The following is a 14,329-nucleotide window of genomic DNA, read 5'->3' on the forward strand; positions in this document are numbered from 1 at the left end:
GTCAGCAGTACGGTCTACCTAAAATTGTTGAGATCCGAGAAATGCGAGCAGGTCATTCAATCTTGTGGAGGAGTTTTAAAGTTTAACCATTCTGACGGCAATGTTGGTGATGTCAGAGTTTCGCTTGCCGGTCTTGGAGTCAGAACTGTTCGAATATTCGAATTACCCTTTGAAATATCCGCTGATCAAATTAATGCCAAATTGAGGGAATATGGAACGGTCATCAGCAATACGGCAGAAAAGTGGTCGAATATGCACATTTTCCCGGTGTTAAACGGTGTCCGGCAGGTGAAGATTGATATGTTGAAGCACATTCCGTCCTACGTCACTGTGTGTGGCTACAGAGCCATTGTGATTTATGATGGGCAGCCGAGAACCTGTGCGGGATGTGGTTCCACCGAACATATCCGTGCTCAATGTGTCCAACGGCGCGTGGCGCAAATACCGGCCGGTGAGCGTGCGCAGCAGGGCCCGACGTCTACGTTGCCTATATCATACGTCGCCGCCGCCCGGGCTAACGTTACCTCGGACCCTAGTTTCGATGTTCCGCTAGAGAGTCTGCGCGAAGTGCAGGAAGGCGTCACGCCGATGGATGCGAACGACGTCCCAACTGTTCCTTCTTCACACACCTCAAAGGGGGGCGATACTCACTCGGAGCAGGGGCACCAACCGGACACCGACAGTATTCCGGCGGGCGTTCCGGTTCGAGACGACAAGTCCGACGTGGACCGGGTGGAGTCGAACGAGCTGGCTGGCCAACAGCCCCCGCGGTCTCCCAAATCACAGAAGAAACGCCGCCTAGCACATCAAGGGGCCGAAGCAAAGGCGCCAATATTGCGTGAAAAAGCGAACCACGTACGACAGAAACTGACTGAAGAGACTGAACCACCGTCGTCAGCAACCAGCAAAACGACAAAAACATCCCGGACGGACGAATCGGACACTGATCACGGACGATTACCCTCCGGCGACCCTGCGATAACAGATGCAATGGATCAGACCCCTGTATCTGACGTATCCAAGCTCTCGGATTGCGGTTTGCCAGCGGACAGGTTCGTGTGTGATTGGTCGGATGACGTGGAAGAGGGTGGTCGGGAAGATGATTTCGTAAAGGATCGGCGACGTACAGATAGTCCGTTATCGGAAGCTCAAGCTGCTGTGTCCCACCAGCAACAAACGGCTACCGCCGGCGTCGGCACAGTGGCTAATGACGTAGACTTCTTTTAGAGGATGTTCGCCATTAACATCCATACTCGGCTTATTGTCACCTAGATCTCTGTTCTCATGCCGTCCTTGCAAGCTTACCGAATTGCGACATTGAACATCAATAAGATCAGTAGCCCACTAAACTTAACAAATCTTCAAGATTTTCTCTATGCCGCTGATATTGATCTCATCATGCTGCAGGAAGTGACCAATATTAACCTTGACCGTATCACAGGCTACAATGCCGTCGTTAATCCTGGACATGGCTCTGATCCAGGGACGGCGATCATGGCTAAGGAAGGGATAGTGATGTCACATGTCGAGCGCCTGGCGTCTGGCAGAGGTATAGCGACTACTATCGATACTACTAGATTTATCAATCTCTACGCCCCATCCGGCTCTGGGAGACGCCGACAGAGAGCAGAGTTTTTTAAAGATGACATTGTGCCACTTTTTACACCACCTTCGGAACAACTTATATTCGCTGGTGACTTTAACTGTGTCCTCAGTCCCAAAGACCAGACGCCGAACTTCAATCCGTCCGCCGAGCTTCGCAATCTCATTGACGAGTTGAATTTAATAGACACGTGGGAGCTTCGACACGGTGACAGGCCCGGATTCACTTACGTTACTGGCCACTCAGCTAGCCGCATCGATAGAATCTACGCATTATCAAGTATGAGGGAACATGTTTTGCAGGCTGAGCTATGGCCGACTGTCTTCACAGATCATGTGGCATATATATGTACCGTCAATTTAGCCACACAAGGGACGTACAGGGCAAGAGGACCCTGGAAACTAAATGTAGCGTGTTTACCAGAACCCGGGTGTCACACAGTCTTCCGCAATACGTGGGCAGCCTGCGAACGAAAGTTTCCCGCGTACGATTCTGCCATTACGTGGTGGGTAAAATGTGCGAAACCCGCCTTAACAAAAGCGATGAAGAATTATTCCCGAGATCGATGTGCCTGGCAGAAGCAAACCCTGGAATTTTACTTTCAGTGTTTGAGAGATTTATATCGAGAAGATGCAACAGTAATAGCAAATCGTATGCATATTAAAAGAATACAGGCTACGATTCTAACCCTTAAACGGAAGCAATTGGAAGGCTGTAAAGTCAGGACGCGTCTGCAAAACGCTGTACAGGACGAAACGACATCAATGTACCATGTTATTCGCGAACAGAAAAGGGGGCGCAGAAAGATATTGACAGAACTGCACACTGCAGATGGTCGATTCCTAAACCACCAGCGCGACATACGAGACGAGATTTACAAACATTTCACAGCACAGTTCACGGAACACCCAGTGGATATGGCGGCGCAGCACGTCCTTCTGGCACGCCGTTTTGCGACATTGACCACGGTAGAAGCAGACGGCCTCGCTGCAGTCACAAATGAAGATGAAGTAGAGGACGCCATTCGAGGGAGCCCACAGAATAAATCGCCTGGCCCCGACGGATTACCGGCTGAGTTTTATCGAACCTTTCGTCACCATTTAGTTCCAAAGTTGACCTTGGTCTGTAATGATATCTTAAAGGCTGGAAGTGATATCTTAAGGGAATTCTGTGAAGGCATAGTGGTATTGGTACCCAAAACCCCAGCGGGAAAGACAGTCGACAATCTCCGACCGCTTACGTTACTTAATACCGATTATAAGATATTCGCGCGGGTCATGATGCAGCGATTCAGTACGGTACTTAGTACTGTCACGGGGGCCTACCAGACGAGCGTTGGGAACTCTAGAAACATACAGCAGACGTTAAGTGCATATAGAGATATCATAGCTACAGCCGCCGCTTGCGACATGCGATGCGCTCTAGTCTCGTTAGATTTTGAGAAAGCATTCGATAAAATCAGTCACTCATATCTTCTGTGCGCGATGGCAGCAATGAACTTTCCACGGAAAGTTATTGACACTGTTACACTCCTGCTGCGAAACGGTACGTCCAAGATCTGTCTCAACGGACAACTCAGTAAACCTATTAATATCGCTCGGTCGGTACGACAAGGTTGCCCGATGTCAATGGCCTTGTTTGCAGTTGCTCTTGAACCCTTACTGTTCTCCCTGGCGCAAGACCTTCCGGGAATACGCATACATGGCCAGAAGATCGTATGCCAGGCATTTGCGGATGACGTCAGTTTCGTGGTGACGAAAGATGAAGATTTGGAACGCGCGTTTCAGCTGATATCCACTTATGCAGCCGCATCAGGAGCGAAAGTCAACTGTAAAAAGTCTGGCATTATGGAACTTGGTAGAGGACTCGAACTTGGCAATAGCCAATCACTAAAAAGAATGACAACATTTAAATGTCTCGGCATTGAATACACGCGCACCATCCGCTGCACGTCTGCTCTTAATTATCGAAAATTATTGGCACAAATTCGGGCCGGCATACGGCAACATCATTTGCGAAATCTCAACGCCATACAAAGAGTGTTTTTAGTCAATACTTACATTGTTTCTAAAGTGAATTATGTCGCACAAATCCTACCAATACCAAAGGTCATCGCACAACGAATGCTTGCAGCGCTCGGACACTTTGTCAGTAGGGGACACATTTTCAAAGTCCCATTTGCAACTTTGACGCTCCCCTTGGGAAAGGGCGGCCTAAATCTGACAGATGTTTACCACAAAGCGAAAGCATTATATATCAGCAACATGTATAAACAATGGCAACGATCACCAAATTCCTTAACGGCCCACCTTCTCAATGAAATTGCACCTGCCAGCATGACGCCTCCGGTAAACGTAAGTCACATCCCGACTGCATTTAGCCACTTTAGTACTTTTTTCCTCGAATACAGCTATATTCAAAGCAACATACCTGAGAATGATCTTTACCGGGTCAAAGCACTTTACAGCTGCCTGACGGACAGTAAGCCGCGCAACAGAATAGAAGTGAAGTATAGAGACTGCAACTGGGCCAAGATCTGGGAAAACATTCATGACGCACACTTACCATCGCAGGTGCGGTCTACATGGTACATGGCGGTCAATAGGATCATACCGACAAATTCAAAACTACACATGATCCACTTGGCAGACACTCCGAACTGCGTTCACTGTACTCTCCTCGATACCATCGAACATCGCTTTCTATGCGAAAATGTGAAGGACATCTGGCTTCTATTTGCACGGAAGCTCTCAAGTATGCTGCGTACTGCACCTAGGATGATTACTCCAGCTGGACTCCTCACTCCTGATGCCGTTCCATACCCCCCGGCAAAACGACGAGCAGTCAATTGGCTTCAAGGTCAGACGGTGTATTATATATTATCGGCGCCAGAAAAAAATAAAGAAGACTATTGGCTATACCTAATAACTCAACACCAGCAACTTCAACGAATAGACAAATATAGAGAAAAGTATGCTTTCTTTCTCCTCCGAATGTTGACGTAGAGAGATATTCCTCCAGGGCGCCATCGCAGTCAGAAAATTCTGAAGGATGGCCCTTTCACAACTATGTTAGTCGCAATTAGGATTCGGATTGCGGCGATCGAACGGCCACGAATATGCACCGGACGACCTCGACAAGGGTGACGCTTTGGGGGATGATGCCTCTCCTGTCGAGAGCAATGCGAGACTGTTCTACAAGATCCCCGTCGAAATTTGTAGATCTAATATCCAAATTATAACTTATTCTTTTCTTGTTTATTTAATTAGTAAGATTCGTTTATTGAAAAGAAGACGTATTTACGTTATGTTTGACCTTCTCCTGTCAGGGGAAGAGACGAGTTTTTCCTTCTCGCTGTGGAAGACTCCAGCATCACAAGTTTATTTTCACACATTCAGTCTCCGTCGGATAGTGATGAGTTTTCTCACATTCCTCCAGAAGATTTCATTTGCTTTCCTTCCCACATCACATATTGTAACTTAACCAAATAACCGCATGGATACAGAAGAGAATCCATATGTTACATGATTAATTTTTTCATTCAAAGGAGATTTTTGCCAATGGCGGAGAAGCCGAGCAGATGAAGGCACTTTTGGCGAGCGTGAGGACGGGCTAGAAGGGGTGGATGGAGGCCCGAAGAAAACAAAAAAAAAAAAAAATAAAAAAAAAATAAAAAAGAAGAAAAAAAAAGTAAAAAAAAAAGGGGTATGATTCCTGCTTAGGGTGCAGGAGGTCCCGGGTTCAAATCCCGGACGAGCCCTAGCGTTTTGTGCAAACTGATCGCACGTCAGTGGCTGAGTCAGCGCAAAAAGCTCGCCGTCAATATCAAATGAATTTCTTATTCGATGTAAGCAATTGACACTCGGGTCCGACGCGTGAAGGCGATTACGAAGGTTTCGGGTACAGATGGTAGCAGATGCATGTTAGTACGTCTTGCTTAAAGTGATGAAAAAGTGTTTCCGCCCGGGATCGAACCGCGGACCTTCTGCGTGTTAGGCAGACGTGATAACCGCTACACCACGGAAACAGCTTGTGTGCACCTTACTTCACAGACAACTTGTAGTGATGTTGCCATCGTAACTAAAAAATTCAATAAATGTGGTACTTGCAAAACGAAGGGACATGCAGCAGATCCACACACGACGTGGCTCATTGGAGGACAATACGACATAGGCAGGAAAATTCTGTTCCCGCCCGGGATCGAACCGGGGACCTTCTGCGCGTGAAGCAGACGTGATAACCGCTACACTACGGAAACGACGGACCCGGGGAGTCCATCCTTGTTCACTCGAACTTGCCTCAGACTTTCTCTCGTTCGCGAGTGCACACACGACAGTTCTTTTGTCAGCCTGGAACCCATCACAGCCGAGGGCTCAAGAAGTCTTCGGGGTGCTCGAGAGGGTGTCTGCCGTAGCACCCCTAACGAGATAGCGGCGTTTCGCGCAGTCGTTATTGCAAGTCATATCAGCAAAAGCAATCACTTTCTCAGCAGCAGGCAGTGCGAATGCACAGACGACATTTCTTTTATCAGCCTGGAACCCATCACAGCCGAGGGCTCAAGAAGTCTTCGGGGTGCTCGAGAGGGTGTCTGCCGTAGCACCCCTAACGAGACAGCGGCGATTCGCGCAGTCGTTATTGCAAGTCATATCAGCAAAAGCAATCACTTTCTCAGCAGCAAGCAGTGCGAATGCACAGACGACATTTCTTTTATCAGCCTGGAACCCATCACAGCCGAGGGCTCAAGAAGTCTTCGGGGTGCTCGAGAGGGTGTCTGCCGTAGCACCCCTAACGAGACAGCGGCGATTCGCGCAGTCGTTATTGCAAGTCATATCAGCAAAAGCAATCACTTTCTCAGCAGCAGGCAGTGCGAATGCACAGACGACATTTCTTTTATCAGCCTGGAACCCATCACAGCCGAGGGCTCAAGAAGTCTTCGGGGTGCTCGAGAGGGTGTCTGCCGTAGCACCCCTAACGAGATAGCGGCGATTCGCGCAGTCGTTATTGCAAGTCATATCAGCAAAAGCAATCACTTTCTCAGCAGCAGGCAGTGCGAATGCACAGACGACATTTCTTTTATCAGCCTGGAACCCATCACAGCCGAGGGCTCAAGAAGTCTTCGGGGTGCTCGAGAGGGTGTCTGCCGTAGCACCCCTAACGAGATAGCGGCGTTTCGCGCAGTCGTTATTGCAAGTCATATCAGCAAAAGCAATCACTTTCTCAACAGCAGGCAGTGCGAGCCCAGCGGCAGCTCTACATGAAGGTACCAGTAGCCCAGGAAGGCCGCCGGCCGCGGGAATTCGCGCCGGCCCCATCCCGCCAGCGTACACGAGACTTCCAGGGCACCCTGGACGACATCGAGGGACTGGAATAATTGGCATTCGCCGTGGTACAGGGCTCGTTGGTCTAGGGGTATGATTCCTGCTTAGGGTGCAGGAGGTCCCGGGTTCAAATCCCGGACGAGCCCTAGCGTTTTGTGCAAACTGATCGCACGTCAGTGGCTGAGTCAGCGCAAAAAGCTCGCCGTCAATATCAAATGAATTTCTTATTCGATGTGAGCAATTGGCACTCGGGTCCGACGCGTGAAGGCGATTACGAAGGATTCGGGTACAGATGGTAGCAGATGCATGTTAGTACGTCTTGCTTAAAGTGATGAAAAAGTGTTTCCGCCCGGGATCGAACCGGGGACCTTCTGCGTGTTAGGCAGACGTGATAACCGCTACACCACGGAAACTGCTTGTGTGCACCTTACTTCACAGACAACTTGTAGTGATGTTGCCATCGTAACTAAAAAATTCAATAAATGTGGTACTTGCAAAACGAAGGGACATGCAGCAGATCCACAGACGACGTGGCTCATTGGAGGACAATACGACATAGGCAGGAAAATACTGTTCCCGCCCGGGATCGAACCGGGGACCTTCTGCGTGTGAAGCAGACGTGATAACCGCTACACTACGGAAACGACGGACCCGGGGAGTCCATCCTTGTTCACTCGAACTTGCCTCAGACTTTCTCTCGTTCGCGAATGCACACACGACAGTTCTTTTGTCAGCCTGGAACCCATCACAGCCGAGGGCTCAAGAAGTCTTCGGGGTGCTCGAGAGGGTGTCTCCCGTAGCACCCCTAACAAGATAGCGGCGTTTCGCGCAGTCGTTATTGCAAGTCATATCAGCAAAAGCAATCACTTTCTCAACAGCAGGCAGTGCGAGCCCAGCGGCAGCTCTACATGAAGGTACCAGTAGCCCAGGAAGGCCGCCGACCGCGGGAATTCGCGCCGGCCCCATCCCGCCAGCGTACACAAGACTTCCAGGGCACCCTGGACGACATCGATGGACTGGAATAATTGGCATTCGCCGTGTCACAGGGCTCGTTGGTCTAGGGGTCAGTCAGCCGGCAGCGGCCGTGGCGGTCGGACGCAGGTTGTTTACGCTCTCGCCTGTGGCGGTCGCGTGCGGTTTGGTAAGTGTGCGCTTTGCTGCGTTGTTGTAGTGTGGAGTGATGAATTGCCATCGATTATAATGGATCAACTTATACGGAAAGACACATTGAAATTGAGTTTTGACCCGCACTATGCACGACCGAAGTCCTTTGAAGTTGAGTTATTTATTAGAGACGTTATGAAAATCACTATTGATGATATGGTTGGCATTCACCTTTCTATCGTCAGCAGTACGGTCTACCTAAAATTGTTGAGATCCGAGAAATGCGAGCAGGTCATTCAATCTTGTGGAGGAGTTTTAAAGTTTAACCATTCTGACGGCAATGTTGGTGATGTCAGAGTTTCGCTTGCCGGTCTTGGAGTCAGAACTGTTCGAATATTCGAATTACCCTTTGAAATATCCGCTGATCAAATTAATGCCAAATTGAGGGAATATGGAACGGTCATCAGCAATACGGCAGAAAAGTGGTCGAATATGCACATTTTCCCGGTGTTAAACGGTGTCCGGCAGGTGAAGATTGATATGTTGAAGCACATTCCGTCCTACGTCACTGTGTGTGGCTACAGAGCCATTGTGATTTATGATGGGCAGCCGAGAACCTGTGCGGGATGTGGTTCCACCGAACATATCCGTGCTCAATGTGTCCAACGGCGCGTGGCGCAAATACCGGCCGGTGAGCGTGCGCAGCAGGGCCCGACGTCTACGTTGCCTATATCATACGTCGCCGCCGCCCGGGCTAACGTTACCTCGGACCCTAGTTTCGATGTTCCGCTAGAGAGTCTGCGCGAAGTGCAGGAAGGCGTCACGCCGATGGATACGAACGACGTCCCAACTGTTCCTTCTTCACACACCTCAAAGGGGGGCGATACTCACTCGGAGCAGGGGCACCAACCGGACACCGACAGTATTCCGGCGGGCGTTCCGGTTCGAGACGACAAGTCCGACGTGGACCGGGTGGAGTCGAACGAGCTGGCTGGCCAACAGCCCCCGCGGTCTCCCAAATCACAGAAGAAACGCCGCCTAGCACATCAAGGGGCCGAAGCAAAGGCGCCAATATTGCGTGAAAAAGCGAACCACGTACGACAGAAACTGACTGAAGAGACTGAACCACCGTCGTCAGCAACCAGCAAAACGACAAAAACATCCCGGACGGACGAATCGGACACTGATCACGGACGATTACCCTCCGGCGACCCTGCGATAACAGATGCAATGGATCAGACCCCTGTATCTGACGTATCCAAGCTCTCGGATTGCGGTTTGCCAGCGGACAGGTTCGTGTGTGATTGGTCGGATGACGTGGAAGAGGGTGGTCGGGAAGATGATTTCGTAAAGGATCGGCGACGTACAGATAGTCCGTTATCGGAAGCTCAAGCTGCTGTGTCCCACCAGCAACAAACGGCTACCGCCGGCGTCGGCACAGTGGCTAATGACGTAGACTTCTTTTAGAGGATGTTCGCCATTAACATCCATACTCGGCTTATTGTCACCTAGATCTCTGTTCTCATGCCGTCCTTGCAAGCTTACCGAATTGCGACATTGAACATCAATAAGATCAGTAGCCCACTAAACTTAACAAATCTTCAAGATTTTCTCTATGCCGCTGATATTGATCTCATCATGCTGCAGGAAGTGACCAATATTAACCTTGACCGTATCACAGGCTACAATGCCGTCGTTAATCCTGGACATGGCTCTGATCCAGGGACGGCGATCATGGCTAAGGAAGGGATAGTGATGTCACATGTCGAGCGCCTGGCGTCTGGCAGAGGTATAGCGACTACTATCGATACTACTAGATTTATCAATCTCTACGCCCCATCCGGCTCTGGGAGACGCCGACAGAGAGCAGAGTTTTTTAAAGATGACATTGTGCCACTTTTTACACCACCTTCGGAACAACTTATATTCGCTGGTGACTTTAACTGTGTCCTCAGTCCCAAAGACCAGACGCCGAACTTCAATCCGTCCGCCGAGCTTCGCAATCTCATTGACGAGTTGAATTTAATAGACACGTGGGAGCTTCGACACGGTGACAGGCCCGGATTCACTTACGTTACTGGCCACTCAGCTAGCCGCATCGATAGAATCTACGCATTATCAAGTATGAGGGAACATGTTTTGCAGGCTGAGCTATGGCCGACTGTCTTCACAGATCATGTGGCATATATATGTACCGTCAATTTAGCCACACAAGGGACGTACAGGGCAAGAGGACCCTGGAAACTAAATGTAGCGTGTTTACCAGAACCCGGGTGTCACACAGTCTTCCGCAATACGTGGGCAGCCTGCGAACGAAAGTTTCCCGCGTACGATTCTGCCATTACGTGGTGGGTAAAATGTGCGAAACCCGCCTTAACAAAAGCGATGAAGAATTATTCCCGAGATCGATGTGCCTGGCAGAAGCAAACCCTGGAATTTTACTTTCAGTGTTTGAGAGATTTATATCGAGAAGATGCAACAGTAATAGCAAATCGTATGCATATTAAAAGAATACAGGCTACGATTCTAACCCTTAAACGGAAGCAATTGGAAGGCTGTAAAGTCAGGACGCGTCTGCAAAACGCTGTACAGGACGAAACGACATCAATGTACCATGTTATTCGCGAACAGAAAAGGGGGCGCAGAAAGATATTGACAGAACTGCACACTGCAGATGGTCGATTCCTAAACCACCAGCGCGACATACGAGACGAGATTTACAAACATTTCACAGCACAGTTCACGGAACACCCAGTGGATATGGCGGCGCAGCACGTCCTTCTGGCACGCCGTTTTGCGACATTGACCACGGTAGAAGCAGACGGCCTCGCTGCAGTCACAAATGAAGATGAAGTAGAGGACGCCATTCGAGGGAGCCCACAGAATAAATCGCCTGGCCCCGACGGATTACCGGCTGAGTTTTATCGAACCTTTCGTCACCATTTAGTTCCAAAGTTGACCTTGGTCTGTAATGATATCTTAAAGGCTGGAAGTGATATCTTAAGGGAATTCTGTGAAGGCATAGTGGTATTGGTACCCAAAACCCCAGCGGGAAAGACAGTCGACAATCTCCGACCGCTTACGTTACTTAATACCGATTATAAGATATTCGCGCGGGTCATGATGCAGCGATTCAGTACGGTACTTAGTACTGTCACGGGGGCCTACCAGACGAGCGTTGGGAACTCTAGAAACATACAGCAGACGTTAAGTGCATATAGAGATATCATAGCTACAGCCGCCGCTTGCGACATGCGATGCGCTCTAGTCTCGTTAGATTTTGAGAAAGCATTCGATAAAATCAGTCACTCATATCTTCTGTGCGCGATGGCAGCAATGAACTTTCCACGGAAAGTTATTGACACTGTTACACTCCTGCTGCGAAACGGTACGTCCAAGATCTGTCTCAACGGACAACTCAGTAAACCTATTAATATCGCTCGGTCGGTACGACAAGGTTGCCCGATGTCAATGGCCTTGTTTGCAGTTGCTCTTGAACCCTTACTGTTCTCCCTGGCGCAAGACCTTCCGGGAATACGCATACATGGCCAGAAGATCGTATGCCAGGCATTTGCGGATGACGTCAGTTTCGTGGTGACGAAAGATGAAGATTTGGAACGCGCGTTTCAGCTGATATCCACTTATGCAGCCGCATCAGGAGCGAAAGTCAACTGTAAAAAGTCTGGCATTATGGAACTTGGTAGAGGACTCGAACTTGGCAATAGCCAATCACTAAAAAGAATGACAACATTTAAATGTCTCGGCATTGAATACACGCGCACCATCCGCTGCACGTCTGCTCTTAATTATCGAAAATTATTGGCACAAATTCGGGTCGGCATACGGCAACATCATTTGCGAAATCTCAACGCCATACAAAGAGTGTTTTTAGTCAATACTTACATTGTTTCTAAAGTGAATTATGTCGCACAAATCCTACCAATACCAAAGGTCATCGCACAACGAATGCTTGCAGCGCTCGGACACTTTGTCAGTAGGGGACACATTTTCAAAGTCCCATTTGCAACTTTGACGCTCCCCTTGGGAAAGGGCGGCCTAAATCTGACAGATGTTTACCACAAAGCGAAAGCATTATATATCAGCAACATGTATAAACAATGGCAACGATCACCAAATTCCTTAACGGCCCACCTTCTCAATGAAATTGCACCTGCCAGCATGACGCCTCCGGTAAACGTAAGTCACATCCCGACTGCATTTAGCCACTTTAGTACTTTTTTCCTCGAATACAGCTATATTCAAAGCAACATACCTGAGAATGATCTTTACCGGATCAAAGCACTTTACAGCTGCCTGACGGACAGTAAGCCGCGCAACAGAATAGAAGTGAAGTATAGAGACTGCAACTGGGCCAAGATCTGGGAAAACATTCATGACGCACACTTACCATCGCAGGTGCGGTCTACATGGTACATGGCGGTCAATAGGATCATACCGACAAATTCAAAACTACACATGATCCACTTGGCAGACACTCCGAACTGCGTTCACTGTACTCTCCTCGATACCATCGAACATCGCTTTCTATGCGAAAATGTGAAGGACATCTGGCTTCTATTTGCACGGAAGCTCTCAAGTATGCTGCGTACTGCACCTAGGATGATTACTCCAGCTGGACTCCTCACTCCTGATGCCGTTCCATACCCCCCGGCAAAACGACGAGCAGTCAATTGGCTTCAAGGTCAGACGGTGTATTATATATTATCGGCGCCAGAAAAAAATAAAGAAGACTATTGGCTATACCTAATAACTCAACACCAGCAACTTCAACGAATAGACAAATATAGAGAAAAGTATGCTTTCTTTCTCCTCCGAATGTTGACGTAGAGAGATATTCCTCCAGGGCGCCATCGCAGTCAGAAAATTCTGAAGGATGGCCCTTTCACAACTATGTTAGTCGCAATTAGGATTCGGATTGCGGCGATCGAACGGCCACGAATATGCACCGGACGACCTCGACAAGGGTGACGCTTTGGGGGATGATGCCTCTCCTGTCGAGAGCAATGCGAGACTGTTCTACAAGATCCCCGTCGAAATTTGTAGATCTAATATCCAAATTATAACTTATTCTTTTCTTGTTTATTTAATTAGTAAGATTCGTTTATTGAAAAGAAGACGTATTTACGTTATGTTTGACCTTCTCCTGTCAGGGGAAGAGACGAGTTTTTCCTTCTCGCTGTGGAAGACTCCAGCATCACAAGTTTATTTTCACACATTCAGTCTCCGTCGGATAGTGATGAGTTTTCTCACATTCCTCCAGAAGATTTCATTTGCTTTCCTTCCCACATCACATATTGTAACTTAACCAAATAACCGCATGGATACAGAAGAGAATCCATATGTTACATGATTAATTTTTTCATTCAAAGGAGAATTTTGCCAATGGCGGAGAAGCCGAGCAGATGAAGGCACTTTTGGCGAGCGTGAGGACGGGCTAGAAGGGGTGGATGGAGGCCCGAAGAAAACAAAAAAAAAAAAAAAATAAAAAAAAAATAAAAAAGAAGAAAAAAAAAGTAAAAAAAAAAAGGGGTATGATTCCTGCTTAGGGTGCAGGAGGTCCCGGGTTCAAATCCCGGACGAGCCCTAGCGTTTTGTGCAAACTGATCGCACGTCAGTGGCTGAGTCAGCGCAAAAAGCTCGCCGTCAATATCAAATGAATTTCTTATTCGATGTAAGCAATTGACACTCGGGTCCGACGCGTGAAGGCGATTACGAAGGTTTCGGGTACAGATGGTAGCAGATGCATGTTAGTACGTCTTGCTTAAAGTGATGAAAAAGTGTTTCCGCCCGGGATCGAACCGCGGACCTTCTGCGTGTTAGGCAGACGTGATAACCGCTACACCACGGAAACAGCTTGTGTGCACCTTACTTCACAGACAACTTGTAGTGATGTTGCCATCGTAACTAAAAAATTCAATAAATGTGGTACTTGCAAAACGAAGGGACATGCAGCAGATCCACACACGACGTGGCTCATTGGAGGACAATACGACATAGGCAGGAAAATTCTGTTCCCGCCCGGGATCGAACCGGGGACCTTCTGCGCGTGAAGCAGACGTGATAACCGCTACACTACGGAAACGACGGACCCGGGGAGTCCATCCTTGTTCACTCGAACTTGCCTCAGACTTTCTCTCGTTCGCGAGTGCACACACGACAGTTCTTTTGTCAGCCTGGAACCCATCACAGCCGAGGGCTCAAGAAGTCTTCGGGGTGCTCGAGAGGGTGTCTGCCGTAGCACCCCTAACGAGATAGCGGCGTTTCGCGCAGTCGTTATTGCAAG

The 14,329-nt window shown here is 48.7% G+C and overlaps 7 non-coding genes across 7 annotated transcripts; 1 reads left to right on the forward strand and 6 right to left on the reverse strand.

Annotated features, from left to right (window-relative positions):
- Positions 1–5,557: 5,557 nt before the first annotated feature.
- Positions 5,558–5,630, reverse strand: Trnav-aac. The gene has a single exon. It is a non-coding gene; the product is annotated as a tRNA-Val (tRNA).
- A 158-nt stretch (positions 5,631–5,788) lies between these two features.
- Trnav-cac lies at positions 5,789–5,861 on the reverse strand. Its single transcript has one exon. It is a non-coding gene; the product is annotated as a tRNA-Val (tRNA).
- Positions 5,862–6,995: 1,134 nt separating this feature from the next.
- Trnap-agg lies at positions 6,996–7,067 on the forward strand. Its single transcript has one exon. It is a non-coding gene; the product is annotated as a tRNA-Pro (tRNA).
- Positions 7,068–7,261: 194 nt separating this feature from the next.
- On the reverse strand, positions 7,262–7,334 carry Trnav-aac. The gene has a single exon. It is a non-coding gene; the product is annotated as a tRNA-Val (tRNA).
- A 158-nt stretch (positions 7,335–7,492) lies between these two features.
- Trnav-cac lies at positions 7,493–7,565 on the reverse strand. The gene has a single exon. It is a non-coding gene; the product is annotated as a tRNA-Val (tRNA).
- Positions 7,566–13,824: 6,259 nt separating this feature from the next.
- On the reverse strand, positions 13,825–13,897 carry Trnav-aac. Its single transcript has one exon. It is a non-coding gene; the product is annotated as a tRNA-Val (tRNA).
- A 158-nt stretch (positions 13,898–14,055) lies between these two features.
- On the reverse strand, positions 14,056–14,128 carry Trnav-cac. Its single transcript has one exon. It is a non-coding gene; the product is annotated as a tRNA-Val (tRNA).
- Between the last annotated feature and the right edge of the window lie 201 nt (positions 14,129–14,329).

Source organism: Schistocerca piceifrons, chromosome 2, assembly GCF_021461385.2.
Source record: "Schistocerca piceifrons isolate TAMUIC-IGC-003096 chromosome 2, iqSchPice1.1, whole genome shotgun sequence".
Classification (NCBI taxonomy): domain Eukaryota; kingdom Metazoa; phylum Arthropoda; class Insecta; order Orthoptera; family Acrididae; genus Schistocerca; species Schistocerca piceifrons.